Source organism: Drosophila serrata, unplaced genomic scaffold (genome assembly GCF_035046125.1).
Source record: "Drosophila serrata isolate PLE 108 unplaced genomic scaffold, ASM3504612v1 contig_373, whole genome shotgun sequence".
NCBI lineage: Eukaryota > Metazoa > Arthropoda > Insecta > Diptera > Drosophilidae > Drosophila > Drosophila serrata.
Window position 1 is genome coordinate 349,160 of NW_028257271.1, and position 18,178 is coordinate 367,337.

Here is an 18,178-nt window from a genome sequence, read left to right on the forward strand (position 1 = left end):
TAGTGTGAATATAAAGAATGTATCTGTGTATGTATATATATATATATATATATATATATATATATATATATATATATATATATATAAATCTGCTAAAATCTGCTATATATATATATATATTTATTTATTTACTAGCTGTACCCTGCCACGTTTCTCTGTGGCATATTATGGTTAAGAGGGCACTTCTGAATACATCAAGGTTCTGGAAAAATTATCTTTCTGGCATAAGGTGAAGAAGGCAGTCAGAGTTGTCGCTGGCGGATTCAGGACTCTTTCTTGCACATTTCTTTCTGTGAAATAGACACGTTGACCATTCTCCAAATGGACTGCCAAGTGAACTAAATCTGGATAGCGTTCATGAATGGGGAACGAAAAAATTCTCCATGCAGCCTCGTTGCTGATTATGTATCTTCCAGCCTGGTATTGAGATATTTCATCGACAACTCGTACTGCATTGTTGTCATCATTTTCTGCCTGAACACCAAAAACTGCCATATCGCTGCCTTTATTCACGTACTTGCAGATATATTTAATCGATTTCACGGAATTGCAATATTCTACGTTGATGTGCGCTTTGTATGATTTTGACAATAGTGGTGAGTATGGAACCACCCAACGATTGTCTACCTCAATATCACCAATTCTCATGTTTAAAGTTGCCGAAGTCCCTCCATCTTCAGTTGACCGTCTCCCATACAGAGGATATCCATCGTCCCCTGTTACGGTGTTGGCTGTAAATGCTCGACGATATCGCTTGGAACACTTCCCGTCTACCATTCATGGTGAACATGGGTTGAGGGTACCACATGGGCCATGGATCATGATCTTGATGACAACTTCATGTAAATCCGTATCAACCTCGGCCCGTGGAATCTCAGCGCATATAACATCGTCGATTTCATCCGGAGTAATTTTGATAAAAATCATACAGCCAAATCAGTATGTGCGCATGCGGCAATCCTCTCTTCTGCAATTCTACTGAATACATCCAGCACCGCACAGATCCAAAAACTCCATGTTTCACAATGAAATCCATCAGTGACTTGAGCTTTTGTCTGAAAACACGGGCTGTGATGTCATGCCTATCCCTATACGATTGTCCAGGAAATAACAGCTGTACTATCTCGTCCCAAGCTGGATTGCATGTGAAGGTGATAAATAAGTCTGGACGGCCGTGGCAACGAACATATGCCATGGCATCTTGAGCATATTCATGCATGTGGCGTGGACTACCTATGTATGAGGATGGCAAAATCGTGAGCTTTCCAACGTTGGTTGTATTACGGTCATTCATCACAGCATCCCGCAAATGGATATATTCCTCTGACCGAAGTTTCGTCTGATTCAATCGGAGGAACAGCAAACGTTCTGTTTCAATTTTTGCATACATATCGACAATGTACTGATGAAACAACTGACGACATTTCAATATATGATTGCAATCGGTCCTCCGAACCATTAACCTGTATGAGTAAAAGTTCATCGCGCAGCCGCGTCTCTCGGATGGAGGCCCGTTCTTCGTCAGTCATATTCGTAATCTTACGTCTGTTTGCTTCTGTATTGCGAGTACGACGACCCAAACTCGACTTCTTGGGTGGCATGACTTCGTTTCTTACTGAACCTGAACAAAAAATAAAATTTGTATCTCCAATTTCTTCTTTCAATATGTTTTTAATGTTTGACAGGAAATGCTTCGATTCAGCTGGCTGCCTGTAGAGGGAGCAGCAGTAGGGGCACGGGGAAACGCGAATAAAAGTGATATATTCGCAAATGCAGATAAGCTATCAACATCAAAAGTAGACAATAACCGAGCTGGAACCTCAACGCATGTTCTCTAAAAATTTGTGCTTAAACGGTTCAGAACTTTTCAAGTTTCTTCTTTCAAAATGCTTTGAATGTTTGACAGGAAATGCTTTGATTCAGCTGGCTGCCTGTAGAGGGCGCAGCAGTAGGGGCACGGGGAAACGCTAAAAAAATTGATATATTCGCAACCGCAGATAAGCTATCAACATCAAAAGTAGACAATAACCGAGCTGGAACCTCAACGCATGTTGTGTAAAAATTTGGGCTTAAACGGTTCAGAACTTTTCAAGTCTATGAAGGATGTAGACACGAACAGAGCATTTTTATATATATAGATTTATAAATTTTTAAGAGATAAAATTAGTGTCTGGAAACTTTTTTTTTACTTTATAATACTTAAATCTTTTTTATAACGTTTTTTTTAAGAAATACTAATGTGTTTTGTGTTTAAAGTGTTTTTTTAGAACCCAAGGAACAAGAAGGCGTCAGTGGACACCATGCACCGATGAAATTTTATGTACAACTAACCGAAGACCTTGTTATTCAAAATTTTACTTTATGGATGGTCGTTATTATTCTATCGAATTTCAACCAAGTTCTTCAGCAAATGATGTAATGGAAATTATAAAGAAAACTATTGGACTACAAGATAATTCTAAGGGATATGCGATTTACGAAGTTATTGGAAATTCAGAAAGAAGTCTTTTATCGGAAGAAAATGTGTGTGATGTTATGGCAAAATGGGAAAAGTATCAAACAACCCCACAACAAGGAACTTTTAATCAGGTACTTCGCTCAAATATTTAATTTTAGATTTTTTTACTAAAGATGTACTGATAACAAGAAAACAAATATTTTGTTTTGCAATTATTCATAATTAAGATTTTATTCGACCTTTTTCACCTTCATACCATTGCAGTGTATTATAAATTTAGTCTAAAATTTGCAATGCAGTAAAGCAGACCTTTCCGATCCTAAAGTAATTCCGATACAAGTAAATATATTCTTGATCAGCCGAGTCGATCTAGCTATATATGTCTGGCCGTTTGTCCGTCTCTACCCCAATTAGTCTATCTGTTTTGAAGCTATCCAAATAAAATTTTTATTTAGTCTTCTATTATAAAAGTCGGAGCGGGCCGGATCGAACGACTACATAGTATAGCTGTTATGGTACAATCAAAAAACTATTATACAAATTATTTTGATCTGCTTAAAAATTAAACCTTTTAATTATTTGATTTAAATAAAAAAGCGGATAATTGGTTACTTAATTTGACCTATAGATCATATTCCCCAAATTAACTTGCCTTCCTTAACCCACCGTAAAATTATGCAAGGCCTTCCATTATTTATTACCGTGATGACAAGCAAAGTTCAGACTTAGCTTAATTTTTACATATCGAGTAGAAATAGTCTTATGTGCAAATTTTAAAGATTTGTACATACTAATCTGTAACGTAGACGGCCTTCCTAAACTAAAAACTTTAATCATAAACCTCTAAAACCTCTTAACTAGGTGTCTACCTTCCGGTGTGCCCCTGTGCGCTCCTCTCACGATAGAAACGGTGCCTTATCGGATTGTTCCGCCCATAACTTTAAAGATTGCTTATCCAAAGTTAACGGCGGGATGCGTGTTGATAGATTTGCTAAAGTTGTTGAATACCCGAGATCATATTACTTGTTGTGTAGAGCTTTCTCAATAGTGGCTATTAACCAAACTAGTGCCGTCTCCACTGATTTTCCTTTTGTGTAGGCATGTTGGTTGACAGTTATCTTCCCTAATTGTTTCTGATGTATAAGTTCACCAGTTTTTTAGCGTCTAAAGTAAGAATTTGGTGAGGCTTATTGGTCTGTAACCATTGGGGCTCACATGACTGCAATTTTTTTGATTGTGCCAGTAAGACAATCTGAGAGGTCTTCCATTGGATAGGGATAAAGCACGGCAAGAGCCGTGGGGTGATTTGTAGCACGGCTCGCGGTGCTTTATATACTTGTATATTTGACAGATAGTAAATCTGTTGGGAGATGCTCTTCTCCAGTTGCTAGGTTCAGGTGTTCGTGAGCATCGGTAACCCCTGTTCATTATGGGAAGTGGGCTTGCATTAGTGCTCTTCTTTATTACCTTAGTCCAATTTCCGTTTTCGCGTTTCGACAGACTCTGTATGATAGAGTGCTTCGATTGCATCTTCCAGAGTCTAGCCGTTTCTGGTCCAGAAATTTCTACACGAGTTTTTTTTAGCCCTGTGTACTTTGCTGCAGGGAGTCTTTGGTACTTTGGTACTACCTGCATACCTCACGGCGGGTTCTCTATGATTGTCAGGTCACTGTATTTTTCCTTCATCGATTCGTCAATCTTTATTTCTTGGGCGGAGTCTATGGTAGTGTCCAGACCTACGCCCTTCTCCACCTGACTGCAGGGTGTGCGCATTCTTGTCCCCGGGGTGCCGCTTTTTGAGGCGTAGGTAGACTATCTATGTTCCTCGACATCTTTCCGTATCTGGGGAAGATAAAATATTCTCAGCTTCCTTGTTAATGTCGAAAACTGCGCATTGGCCCTCCTCTTTGGGTAGTGGACTACCTTTCAGTCTGATTATCCGACAGAAAATTGCACAAGGACTCCGTATCTGCAACCAACATAACTAATTTTTTTTGTGGAGGTATAAGCATTCAAATTTGAAATGTGTTTCGTTTTCTTTCAACATACAAGATCGATACATTCATAAATTGTAAGCCAAGAACGACAGTTTGGGTTGGGCTTGTATAAGTAAAGTGCTTCAATTTTTTCACCTTATTGTACTAAAGGTGCAAAAAGCCGCCATGGGTCCTAACTGAGCGCTTAACTGTAATTGTATGCTTGGCGAAGGGTGTCCAAAGTTTGCCCCAGGTACTTATTCTGAACAGCTGAAGCATATCCGTGGCGTCATAAATACTGTTTGATTTGGAGAGCACCGCAGTATCGTCTGCAAATGTGGCCAGTATTCGATTCTGCATGGACCTCGTCATATATTGGATAAACAAGCTATACAACGCCGGTCCCAGCGCGCTTCCTTGGGAAACTTCAGCCTTAATCAAGAGTAAAGTTAATACCGCAATTAACATGACGTCAATTTTGTGCTGTAGGGTAAATATAAGCACCTCATGCACATTTGATGTCAGGTTGCGGGCGTTCCAGAATCCAATGCGGAAGTCATTAGTCCTAATTGACTCTATAACTGGGAACTGTCAAAGAGGATCTCCCCTGAATCTGGTTCACATTCTGGGCTAGAGTTGCCACTGTGAGGGATAGCTGTGCGACTACCTTTTGAAGCTCTTGCATCATTTGGAAAATACTCAACAGTCAGGAGTGGAGGCAAATGGAGCAACATTGGCAGAGAAATGCTCACGAACTTTGGATCTCCTGTTGCCAGGAAGGTTAGAAAATTCCGTATTGTTGTTAGTTGAATTCCGGTTACCACGTTTCCCAGTGACATACGAAGTCCATTGCGGACAGCTGAGGTCGGGATAAATTGGTTTACAATTGGTTTGTAATTCCAAAGCGATGACTGTTCAGTTTTCGGAACAATCAGGACAATCTCGATTATAGTCCGCTTGACAGTTTACACAAACATTGTCATTGACAGTCTTCGCCAAGTAAGGAATAGAGCCACCCTGCTACCCTATAAAAAAGCGAATAGGTGTGAGGATTGGCACATTGTCCGATACATACACCAAATTTACAAAAGTTACCTGTCAAATGCCGTTTAAATTATTCGAATATCTTATTCGATATTAACGCAGACGGAGCAACTGGTCCTACATAATATTATATATTATAATTTATAAACAATTTACTAAAGTCCCAGTATAAATGTAAATGTAGAAATATTTTTTATTAATTGCAATTTCATCTTTCCAAGTGAACGGACGTGTTTTTCCTTGCGCTCTCGCTTTGTATTAAAGTTTGAAAATAACCACCGGGGTTAACTTAAATGTTCTATTTTGTGTTAATAACTTCCCGTTCACTTCGCGTGTGCATCCAGCTATTCTGATTTGTGTTTATAATTGTTTTATTTCCCAATTTAGTTGTGCTGCTAGTGCTAGCTTTTGCATATTTTGCATTCCTTTTTGTGCCTTCTTCGTTTAGGTTTTGTTTGCGCCGTCGCAACAGCTAAACGTTTTTGCTATTTATCTGCTCTCCCACTCTATCGCTTTCGTTGTGCCGCTGCAGTTCTTACGCTATTAAGTGAGTCTCCTAGGCGCAAAAAAAACTGCTATTCGTGGGCAGCATGTCGACGGACCCCAACTACCTGCAACGGGCTCTCAGCAGCAGCCTCCCTCGGCACAGGCCTCGACCTCAGCATTAATTCCCCTGATCAAACAACGGAAGATGTTATCGCCTTTATAGGCGAGCCGAGAAAATAAAGATTAAGGTGGAAAAGTTTAAATTTTCTTAAGCTAGGGATATTTCATCTTTCAAAAAATATGTCCCTAACGAGCTTTTTAACACTATTTACTCTCCCAACTTCTGGTCAGAGTACGTTGTTGTTAAGGAATTTGAAGCGAAGAAAAAGAAAAGGCTGCCTGTAGGAATAACTCTTCCCAGGTCTGATCATACCACTGCGCCTTCTACATCTTCCAATCCCGCCCCAAAAAAAACTAACCTTTTCCCTAGGTATTTCCTGTTAAAAAGAAAGAGGCTTACGTGGTAGGCTTACTAACTTGTATTCTGATAGCCTTTCGTTTGCATCTCAGGTTATTGTGCTCACAGAAAGCCGGAGATTCTGAGCTCCGAAGTTTTTCCAGCTGTGTTCACAGTATATCGGCTAGATCGCCCTATCAGACGCTCCATTTTTTTGCATATTGGACGTTGATGAACTATGGTCAGCACATTCAAGTGGCCCGTATGACATCAGGCCCGTGCCTGTTTGGGTTAGGCGTTAGTAGGCGCGATGAAAATATTGAACAGAATACGAGGAAATTTACTACCGGCGTGCTGCCAGGTTGTTTGCTTGCATGTTTACTAAGTGTGTTAGTATTAAAGATTTTAATTTGGGAAGGGTATCTACGTTAGAGATTAGTGTGTACAAATATTGACTCTAAAAGGTTCATGCAGTTCAAAGGAGGTTCTACAGTGGCACAAGACTAATGGGATATAGGATCTAGTAGTTCTACATGGTACGTGGAAATTGAGCTGACTCAACAAGTCAGCACTTTCCACACCACCATGGATAAGGTTAAAAATAATTAAAAAAAAAATTTCTAGCATCGTTCTACGATTGAAAGTTCTACGACGGTAAGTCTATTAATAGGAGTCTATTAGAGTACAGGTAATCTTTGGTTTGCACCCCAATTTAAACCGCGTAGTGCGAAAAGTAAATAGTTCTTTTGCACCGACTCGATGCGTTTACTATGGACGCCGTACTGAGGGCTCCAAACGCAGGATCCATATTCTCAGAGAGGACGAACTAAAGAAGTATATAAGGATTTAGTAACATAGAGTCATTGAATTTCTTCGACCACCGTTTAATAAATCCAAGCACACCCCTGGCTCTATTCACCATAGACGAAATATGATCAATAAAGTCAAGTTTTGGGTTCAAGCGGACGCCAAAATCATCAACAGAATTAATTCTTTCCAAAGAGCAGCAGTTCAGTAGCAAGCTTATTACCTCTTTCTTTCTTTCTATTTATTGGAATCAAGTTTTCGCTATTCAGATGGTTTTCAGTAAGGAAAGCTAGGATTGCCGAAACTTTCAGCTTTCCTATACTTCCCAGTGACTCTATCTGGTAGGCACCAAAGTGGCGAAGTCTGATGTGGTCTAGCGGTGGGCAAAAGCAGAGCAGATGTTCCGGTGTCTCTTGCTGTGTAGATTACTTACAGCTTCTACAGATTGGCAGTCCCATCTTCATTGGCCAACATTCCCTAGACCTTCTGTGATGGCTCTTACTTAGCCATTCTTTGTTAGCTATCAGCTTAAAGTGGTCATGGATCCTTGTCTGAATTGCATTTTGGGAGATCGGTATTTCGATGTCCGTACTTAGCCCTGCCGAGCTTGCACGGGCTAGTTCATATGCCTTCTCATTTCCTGGGATCTTGTTGTGTCACGGTACCCAAGTTACTTGTACCTCATTTTTGTCAGCAAGTCTATTAAGGGCCTTCTTGCATTCTTCCACTAGTCGCGAGTTTGTTTTCACGGCAGCTAGGGATTTTATAGCCGCTTTATAGCCGCACGAACAGTTCTTTCGGCATTATATTCAGGTCACGATGAAGATCTTAAAGAAGAGAACTTTCCTTTAAGCTTTGACTGAAAACTAAGTTCATTTTGATATGTTGTAGGAATAAAACTGATATGAATCCGAAGAGTTTGAATAAGTTGTCTGACAAAACTCTAAAAAAAAGGTCGGCTATTGCCTGATTAGTATTTGCGGCAGTATTTTCTAATAAAAGCAAGGAAGATTTGATTTAGGCTTACGTTTAGTGTTAACAAAATTATAAAATTGTTTTGTGTCCTGTAAGAACTTGGACCTGCAACGAGTTAAATAGTTTTTATAACACTGCTTTCGAAAATTAGCGGATAGTATAACGGAACAAATTCATTTCATTTTATTAATTTGTTGATGTGGCATTTGGCTATGTCCAAACAAAGCACCGGAAAGCAGAATAGATCTGAATTGAAGCATTTAATGTTTAAAGTTTGAGCCCTTTTATTTTGTTTTTTTTTTCACGGTTTACAAAATTTTGCATTCCTAAAAATAACACCAACCGAAGAAATTTAAAATAGTCTCAGAATCAAGAACCAAAATATTTTTTTCCAATTGTTCAATGCGCTTAACCAGGATTTTAAGGTGTTTTATCTTAAAAGTGCAATAAATTCGGGGTTTGGGTACATTTGAGGTGCTGTAACTTCAATGAGGATTTTGTTCTTTTTTTCTCGACGATATTTAAAAAAACTGCTATTGCCCTTAATATCAGTATTTCAAATAATATAAGTATATTGGTCTCCACTCATACCGAAAAATGTTCAATTTAAGTTTTATCTTTGTCCGAGTCCTGATTTGATGCAACTAAGACTGTTCTTATACCTGCATTCCGAATATGAATCATAAATTTTTTTTATTTATTTATTTTTTATTATTATTTTCTTTATATAAATAAATAAATATTTTAGGATCTCCTGACTCCAGACTCGATTTTAATAAAATCAAAAACACGACTTTGCCTAATATAACAAAAATAATATGTCAAAAATACAAGTAGCAGCAGTGGTTACGAACGCCGGCTCCGACTTAAAATTAATGAAAAAACACGACTTATGCTTAAACAAGAAAAATAACTTGTAGAAAGACAAGTAGCAGCTGTGGTTACGAACGTTTCATTGTCGCTCAAGGTCCTCAAAGTTCTCGCGTGGTCCCCCCTGGAAAAGTCCGCACTCCCGTACGAGCGGCAGAATTCCCTGACTCCCACACACTATGACTCTTTTGACGGGTCGGGTGCCTTTCTGTGGCTTTGGGGCGGAGCCACGGTCGACCTCTTCAATGCTCCAAACCCCTCGGTCTCGCCTTGTCCAGCAACGCGTTCGTTTTAAACTTGAGTATAAATACAAAATCCGCTATTGACCTCATGGGAGAGGTAAAACTCCAACCAATTTCCAAAATCGACGAAGATGAGTTGCTGCTCTCAGATGACGAGACGCTAACTCCGTGGAGTTTGGTGGGCAGTTCTAAGTCAAGCACTTCCCAAATGAAGCAACCATCAACAGATACCACCAAGGCGAGATAAAGATGAGAAGGAAATACTGCCAGGCAAAGTCGTTTACCCATCAACAGTGGAAAGCGCAGTTCAGTAAGGCTCGGTTCATTCTGGCGAAGGTAGCTGAAAATGGGAAGGAGGAGAAAATGGCTTAGTGATACAACGCGTGAGCACACGAAGTTCATTGGCATCATACATTCGCTTGGCATTCCAATATGATAATCACTGGTGGCTTCATGCCTTTCATGTAAAAGTTACACAGTATTCTTAAAAAAATGATTGTTTGCAATTACAGATACAAGAGAAAATATATAATTTGCATTGTAAGGATGATAATTACGCGTCAGCATACATATAAGCCGGACCAGGGTCCTCCACAAAAACATTTTCGTTTTCCAGGACAGGTTGGATTGTTGACCAAATGACCTAAATTTGGGTTGGTATAGGAGAAGAAGGTGGGAAAGGGGTTGATCCGTACAGGATCCTTCAAGGCCTCCGACAGCCGCTAGCTTGGCACCAAACTCTTCGGCAGCATTTGATAATGCTTGCTGGCGCACGAGAACTAGAGCACCCAGTGCTGATATCCATTCTCTTCGTCGTAAGTTATAGTGCCGGCCTTGCTCGGCGATGGCACGTTCGGCGTTGTCGCGAGCAACTTAAAAGATGCTGTGTAACTGCTGTCTTCGAACGGGATCAAGACGATTACTCGGCATGGTGTAACCTCGTGCTAGAGAGTCTTGGGTAGGCGTGGCTCCCGGCCTTGGACAAGGAAGGCGGGGCTGAATCCCGTCGTGTCGGATACACTGCTGATTACTGCGAGGGATATCTCTGGAAGCAGCTGGTCCCAGTTATTCTGAGGCCCGTCGCCAAGATATTGTGCTATCATGGTCTTCACGGTGTGGTTGCCCTTTCTGTAGGGATCTGTTGAGGTGTGTATGGGGCGGTTTGTTGGAGATCCATTCCCCGGAAGGCCTTTCTTGTAAACTGAGTCCCGTTGTTACAAACCAGAGTCTTCGGGATTCCGCCCATGTGCCCGGCGGTCGGATGATCGTAGCATTCTTCTAGCACCCTCCTGCGAAAGCTAGCGCCCACGGATAGTTTCCAGGAGGTGTAGTCCTCTTCCGGACGCAAGCCTATTTTTCGGTATAGCTGTCCTCCTCGCGGTAGTCGGGATTTTTGGCGTGTTCCCGCTGAATCCGGCGAAGCATCTTATTGATCAATTTGCAGGAGTTGTCCTGCTGCGCTTCTTGAATGGTTGCGAGCTGATGGCGTGACAGGGCGCGGCAATCAAGACATGGGTCCCACGTCGATAGCTGATGTCGAACTGGAACTGTCATAATTCCAACGCCAACCGAGAAATCCATCCTGTGGAATTGTGGAATCCAATGCGGAAGTCATTAGTCCTAATTGACTCTATAACTGGGAACTGTCAAAGAGGATCTCCCTGAATCTGGTTCACATTCTGGGCTAGAGTTGCCACTGTGAGGGATAGCTGTGCGACTACCTTTTGAAGCTCTTGCATCATTTGGAAAATACTCAACAGTCAGGAGTGGAGGCAAATGGAGCAACATTGGCAGAGAAATGCTCACGAACTTTGGATCTCCTGTTGCCAGGAAGGTTAGAAAATTCCGTATTGTAGTTAGTTGAATTCCGGTTACCACGTTTCCCAGTGACATACGCAGTCCATTGCGGACAGCTGAGGTCGGGATAAATTGGTTTACAATTGGTTTGTAATTCCAAAGCGATGACTGTTCAGTTTTCGGAACAATCAGGACAATCTCGATTATAGTCCGCTTGACAGTTTACACAAACATTGTCATTGACAGTCTTCGCCAAGTAAGGAATAGAGCCACCCTGCTACCCTATAAAAAAGCGAATAGGTGTGAGGATTGGCACATTGTCCGATACATACACCAAATTTACAAAAGTTACCTGTCAAATGCCGTTTAAATTATTCGATTATCTTATTCGGTATTAACGCAGACGGAGCAACTGGTCCTACATAATATTATATATTATAATTTATAAACAATTTACTAAAGTCCCAGTATAAATGTAAATGTAGAAATATTTTTTATTAATTGCAATTTCATCTTTCCAAGTGAACGGACGTGTTTTTCCTTGCGCTCTCGCTTTGTATTAAAGTTTGAAAATAACCACCGGGGTTAACTTAAATGTTCTATTTTGTGTTAATAACTTCCCGTTCACTTCGCGTGTGCATCCAGCTATTCTGATTTGTGTTTATAATTGTTTTATTTCCCAGTTTTGTTGTGCTGCTAGTGCTAGCTTTTGCATATTTTGCATTCCTTTTTGTGCCTTCTTCGTTTAGGTTTTGTTTGCGCCGTCGCAAAAGCTAAACGTTTTTGCTATTTATCTGCTCTCCCACTCTATCGCTTTCGTTGTGCCGCTGCAGTTCTTACGCTATTAAGTGAGTCTCCTAGGCGCAAAAAAAAACTGCTATTCGTGGGCAGCATGTCGACGGACCCCAACTACCTGCAACGGGCTCTCAGCAGCAGCCTCCCTCGGCACAGGCCTCGACCTCAGCATTAATTCCCCTGATCAAACAACGGAAGATGTTATCGCCTTTATAGGCGAGCCGATAAAATAAAGATTAAGGTGGAAAAGTTTAAATTTTCTTAAGCTAGGGATATTTCATCTTTCAAAAAATATGTCCCTAACGAGCTTTTTAACACTATTTACTCTCCCAACTTCTGGTCAGAGTACGTTGTTGTTAAGGAATTTGAAGCGAAGAAAAAGAAAAAGCTGCCTATAGGAATAACTCTTCCCAAGTCTGATCATACCACTGCGCCTTCTACATCTTCCAATCCCGCCCCAAAAAAAACTAACCTTTTCCCTAGGTATTTCCTGTTAAAAAGAAAGAGGCTTACGTGGTAGGCTTACTAACTTGTATTCTGATAGCCTTTCGTTTGCATCTCAGGTTATTGTGCTCACAGAAAGCCGGAGATTCTGAGCTCCGAAGTTTTTCCAGCTGTGTTCACAGTATATCGGCTAGATCGCCCTATCAGACGCTCCATTTTTTTGCATATTGGACGTTGATGAACTATGGTCAGCACATTCAAGTGGCCCGTATGACATCAGGCCCGTGCCTGTTTGGGTTAGGCGTTAGTAGGCGCGATGAAAATATTGAACAGAATACGAGGAAATTTACTACCGGCGTGCTGCCAGGTTGTTTGCTTGCATGTTTACTAAGTGTGTTAGTATTAAAGATTTTAATTTGGGAAGGGTATCTGCGTTAGAGATTAGTGTGTACAAATATTGACTCTAAAAGGTTCATGCAGTTCAAAGGAGGTTCTACAGTGGCACAAGACTAATGGGATATAGGATCTAGTAGTTCTACATGGTACGTGGAAATTGAGCTGACTCAACAAGTCAGCACTTTCCACACCACCATGGATAAGGTTAAAAATAATTAAAAAAATAATTTCTAGCATCGTTCTACGATTGAAAGTTCTACGACGGTAAGTCTATTAATAGGAGTCTATTAGAGTACAGGTAATCTTTGGTTTGCACCCCAATTTAAACCGCGTAGTGCGAAAAGTAAATAGTTCTTTTGCACCGACTCGATGCGTTTACTATGGACGCCGTACTGAGGGCTCCAAACGCAGGATCCATATTCTCAGAGAGGACGAACTAAAGAAGTATATAAGGATTTAGTAACATAGAGTCATTGAATTTCTTCGACCACCGTTTAATAAATCCAAGCACACCCCTGGCTCTATTCACCATAGACGAAATATGATCAATAAAGTCAAGTTTTGGGTTCAAGCGGACGCCAAAATCATCAACAGAATTAATTCTTTCCAAAGAGCAGCAGTTCAGTATCAAGCTTATTACCTCTTTCTTTCTTTCTATTTATTGGAATCAAGTTTTCGCTATTCAGATGGTTTTCAGTAAGGAAAGCTAGGATTGCCGAAACTTTCAGCTTTCCTATACTTCCCAGTGACTCTATCTGGTAGGCACCAAAGTGGCGAAGTCTGATGTGGTCTAGCGGTGGGCAAAAGCAGAGCAGATGTTCCGGTGTCTCTTGCTGTGTAGATTACTTACAGCTTCTACAGATTGGCAGTCCCATCTTCATTGCATGCGATCCGATTGCCCGATCTCGGCCAACATTCCCTAGACCTTCTGTGATCGCTCTTACTTAGCCATTCTTTGTTAGCTATCAGCTTAAAGTGGTCATGGATCCTTGTCTGAATTGCATTTTGGGAGATCGGTATTTCGATGTCCGTACTTAGCCCTGCCGAGCTTGCACGGGCTAGTTCATATGCCTTCTCATTTCCTGGGATCTTGTTGTGTCACGGTACCCAAGTTACTTGTACCTCATTTTTGTCAGCAAGTCTATTAAGGGCCTTCTTGCATTCTGCCACTAGTCGCGAGTTTGTTTTCACGGCAGCTAGGGATTTTATAGCCGCTTTATAGCCGCACGAACAGTTCTTTCGGCATTATATTCAGGTCACGATGAAGATCTTAAAGAAGAGAACTTTCCTTTAAGCTTTGACTGAAAACTAAGTTCATTTTGATATGTTGTAGGAATAAAACTGATATGAATCCGAAGAGTTTGAATAAGTTGTCTGACAAAACTTAAAAAAAAAGGTCGGCTATTGCCTGATTAGTATTTGCGGCAGTATTTTCTAATAAAAGCAAGGAAGATTTGATTTAGGCTTACGTTTAGTGTTAACAAAATTATAAAATTGTTTTGTGTCCTGTAAGAACTTGGACCTGCAACGAGTTAAATAGTTTTTATAACACTGCTTTCGAAAATTAGCGGATAGTATAACGGAACAAATTCATTTCATTTTATTAATTTGTTGATGTGGCATTTGGCTATGTCCAAACAAAGCACCGGAAAGCAGAATAGATCTGAATTGAAGCATTTAATGTTTAAAGTTTGAGCCCTTTTATTTTGTTTTTTTTTTTTTCACGGTTTACAAAATTTTGCATTCCTAAAAATAACACCAACCGAAGAAATTTAAAATAGTCTCAGAATCAAGAACCAAAATATTTTTTTCCAATTGTTCAATGCGCTTAACCAGGATTTTAAGGTGTTTTATCTTAAAAGTGCAATAAATTCGGGGTTTGGGTACATTTGAGGTGCTGTAACTTCAATGAGGATTTTGTTCTTTTTTTCTCGACGATATTTAAAAAAACTGCTATTGCCCTTAATATCAGTATTTCAAATAATATAAGCTCTATTGGTCTCCACTCATACCGAAAAATGTTCAATTTAAGTTTTATCTTTGTCCGAGTCCTGATTTGATGCAACTAAGACTGTTCTTATACCTGCATTCCGAATATGAATCATAAATTTTTTTTATTTATTTATTTTTTATTATTATTTTCTTTATATAAATAAATAAATATTTTAGGATTTCCTGACTCCAGACTCGATTTTAATAAAATCAAAAACACGACTTTGCCTAATATAACAAAAATAATATGTCAAAAATACAAGTAGCAGCAGTGGTTACGAACGCCGGCTCCGACTTAAAATTAATGAAAAAACACGACTTATGCTTAAACAAGAAAAATAACTTGTAGAAAGACAAGTAGCAGCTGTGGTTACGAACGTTTCATTGTCGCTCAAGGTCCTCAAAGTTCCCGCGTGGTCCCCCCTGGAAAAGTCCGCACTCCCGTACGAGCGGCAGAATTCCCTGACTCCCACACACTATGACTCTTTTGACGGGTCGGGTGCCTTTCTGTGGCTTTGGGGCGGAGCCACGGTCGACCTCTTCAATGCTCCAAACCCCTCGGTCTCGCCTCGTCCAGCAACGCGTTCGTTTTAAACTTGAGTATAAATACAAAATCCGCTATTGACCTCATGGGAGAGGTAAAACTCCAACCAATTTCCAAAATCGACGAAGATGAGTTGCTGCTCTCAGATGACGAGACGCTAACTCCGTGGAGTTTGGTGGGCAGTTCTAAGTCAAGCACTTCCCAAATGAAGCAACCATCAACAGATACCACCAAGGCGAGATAAAGATGAGAAGGAAATACTGCCAGGCAAAGTCGTTTACCCATCAACAGTGGAAAGCGCAGTTCAGTAAGGCTCGGTTCATTCTGGCGAAGGTAGCTGAAAATGGGAAGGAGGAGAAAATGGCTTAGTGATACAACGCGTGAGCACACGAAGTTCATTGGCATCATACATTCGCTTGGCATTCCAATATGATAATCACTGGTGGCTTCATGCCTTTCATGTAAATTTACACAGTATTCTTAAAAAAATGATTGTTTGCAATTACAGATACAAGAGAAAATATATAATTTGCATTGTAGGGATGATAATTACGCGTCAGCATACATATAAGCCGGACCAGGGTCCTCCACAAAAACATTTTCGTTTACCGGGACAGGTTGGATTGTTGACCAAATGACCTAAATTTGGGTTGGTATAGGAGAAGAAGGTGGGAAAGGGGTTGATCCGTACAGGATCCTTCAAGGCCTCCGACAGCCGCTAGCTTGGCACCAAACTCTTCGGCAGCATTTGATAATGCTTGCTGGCGCACGAGAACTAGAGCACCCAGTGCTGATATCCATTCTCTTCGTCGTAAGTTATAGTGCCGGCCTTGCTCGGCGATGGCACGTTCGGCGTTGTCGCGAGCAACTTAAAAGATGCTGTGTAACTGCTGTCTTCGAACGGGATCAAGACGATTACTCGGCATGGTGTAACCTCGTGCTAGAGAGTCTTGGGTAGGCGTGGCTCCCGGCCTTGGACAAGGAAGGCGGGGCTGAATCCCGTCGTGTCGGATACACTGCTGATTACTGCGAGGGATATCTCTGGAAGCAGCTGGTCCCAGTTATTCTGAGGCCCGTCGCCAAGATATTGTGCTATCATGGTCTTCACGGTGTGGTTGCCCTTTCTGTAGGGATCTGTTGAGGTGAAGGCCTTGCTTGTAAACTGAGTCCCGTTGTCACAAACCAGAGTCTTCGGGATTCCGCCCATGTGCCCGGCGGTCGGATGATCGTAGCATTCTTCTAGCACCCTCCTGCGAAAGCTAGCGCCCACGGATAGTTTCCAGGAGGTGTAGTCCTCTTCCGGACGCAAGCCTATTTTTCGGTATAGCTGTCCTCCTCGCGGTAGTCGGGATTTTTGGCGTGTTCCCGCTGAATCCGGCGAAGCATCTTATTGATCAATTTGCAGGAGTTGTCCTGCTGCGCTTCTTGAATGGTTGCGAGCTGATGGCGTGACAGGGCGCGGCAATCAAGACATGGGTCCCACGTCGATAGCTGATGTCGAACTGGAACTGTCATAATTCCAACGCCAACCGAGAAATCCATCCTGTGGAATTTAACCACTGTAGGGAATTCCAGAATCCAATGCGGAAGTCATTAGTCCTAATTGACTCTATAACTGGGAACTGTCAAAGAGGATCTCCCCTGAATCTGGTTCACATTCTGGGCTAGAGTTGCCACTGTGAGGGATAGCTGTGCGACTACCTTTTGAAGCTCTTGCATCATTTGGAAAATACTCAACAGTCAGGAGTGGAGGCAAATGGAGCAACATTGGCAGAGAAATGCTCACGAACTTTGGATCTCCTGTTGCCAGGAAGGTTAGAAAATTCCGTATTGTAGTTAGTTGAATTCCGGTTACCACGTTTCCCAGTGACATACGCAGTCCATTGCGGACAGCTGAGGTCGGGATAAATTGGTTTACAATTGGTTTGTAATTCCAAAGCGATGACTGTTCAGTTTTCGGAACAATCAGGACAATCTCGATTATAGTCCGCTTGACAGTTTACACAAACATTGTCATTGACAGTCTTCGCCAAGTAAGGAATAGAGCCACCCTGCTACCCTATAAAAAAGCGAATAGGTGTGAGGATTGGCACATTGTCCGATACATACACCAAATTTACAAAAGTTACCTGTCAAATGCCGTTTAAATTATTCGAATATCTTATTCGGTATTAACGCAGACGGAGCAACTGGTCCTACATAATATTATATATTATAATTTATAAACAATTTACTAAAGTCCCAGTATAAATGTAAATGTAGAAATATTTTTTATTAATTGCAATTTCATCTTTCCAAGTGAACGGACGTGTTTTTCCTTGCGCTCTCGCTTTGTATTAAAGTTTGAAAATAACCACCGGGGTTAACTTAAATGTTCTATTTTGTGTTAATAACTTCCCGTTCACTTCGCGTGTGCATCCAGCTATTCTGATTTGTGTTTATAATTGTTTTATTTCCCAGTTTTGTTGTGCTGCTAGTGCTAGCTTTTGCATATTTTGCATTCCTTTTTGTGCCTTCTTCGTTTAGGTTTTGTTTGCGCCGTCGCAACAGCTAAACGTTTTTGCTATTTATCTGCTCTCCCACTCTATCGCTTTCGTTGTGCCGCTGCAGTTCTTACGCTATTAAGTGAGTCTCCTAGGCGCAAAAAAAACTGCTATTCGTGGGCAGCATGTCGACGGACCCCAACTACCTGCAACGGGCTCTCAGCAGCAGCCTCCCTCGGCACAGGCCTCGACCTCAGCATTAATTCCCCTGATCAAACAACGGAAGATGTTATCGCCTTTATAGGCGAGCCGATAAAATAAAGATTAAGGTGGAAAAGTTTAAATTTTCTTAAGCTAGGGATATTTCATCTTTCAAAAAATATGTCCCTAACGAGCTTTTTAACACTATTTA

General features: G+C 41.0%; 1 protein-coding gene across 1 annotated transcript in view; it reads left to right on the plus strand.

Annotated features, from left to right (window-relative positions):
• Nucleotides 1–2,500, plus strand: part of LOC110185378 (uncharacterized) — a 348,293-nt gene extending 345,793 nt beyond the window's left edge. Inside the window, exon 11 of the mRNA XM_086839423.1 lies at nucleotides 2,257–2,500. The gene's annotated coding sequence lies outside the window, so the exon portion shown is untranslated. The remainder of the gene's footprint in view (nucleotides 1–2,256) is intronic.
• Nucleotides 2,501–18,178: the final 15,678 nt, after the last annotated feature.